Source organism: Cynoglossus semilaevis, chromosome W, assembly GCF_000523025.1.
Source record: "Cynoglossus semilaevis isolate Cse_v1.0 chromosome W, Cse_v1.0, whole genome shotgun sequence".
In the NCBI taxonomy this organism is placed as follows: Eukaryota; Metazoa; Chordata; class Actinopteri; order Pleuronectiformes; family Cynoglossidae; genus Cynoglossus; species Cynoglossus semilaevis.
Window position 1 is genome coordinate 5523829 of NC_024327.1, and position 581 is coordinate 5524409.

A 581-nucleotide genomic window follows, 5' to 3' on the forward strand; every position below is an offset into this window, starting at 1 on the left:
AATGTAAGTCGGACTGTTTAAAGTGAGATCAAAAGAGTTTGCATCTCTTTTTTCCAACATGTGACGTTTTCTTTTTCTTGTGAGGGTTGCTCCTAAATGTGGGGTTATATCCACAGGTACTAGTTTGTTTTGTCCAATTATGACCAAAGGAGCTCCTAATCGTACTATTGCACAAATTCCAACAGCCTTTGATGGGATTTGAATCAGCAATCTTTGCTCACCACATTAATGATACAGTCCTGCCCATCCCCATCTTCCAATCATGCTGCCACTCATTGTGACTTTGCACCAGGATGGATCAATCTTTCCCATATATACTTTGGGATTTGAATGGGTATAAGTAAAGCACACATAGTGTCCTTTGCCTTTGTGAGGAGTAAATGCCCCTGTTCTGGTTTTATTAGAAATTGGTGGGAAGATTTATGCTAGTGTAGTACAATTTAAAGGGGTAGCTTCATGTGTCAATTTTTAACATACAGTTATAGCCCCAGGTATCATTTGGGAATAATGGGGCTGGCTCTGTAAACAGCTGTGGTCTTGCAGAAGCACATGCAACACAATCATCAGCACCATTCTCTTTT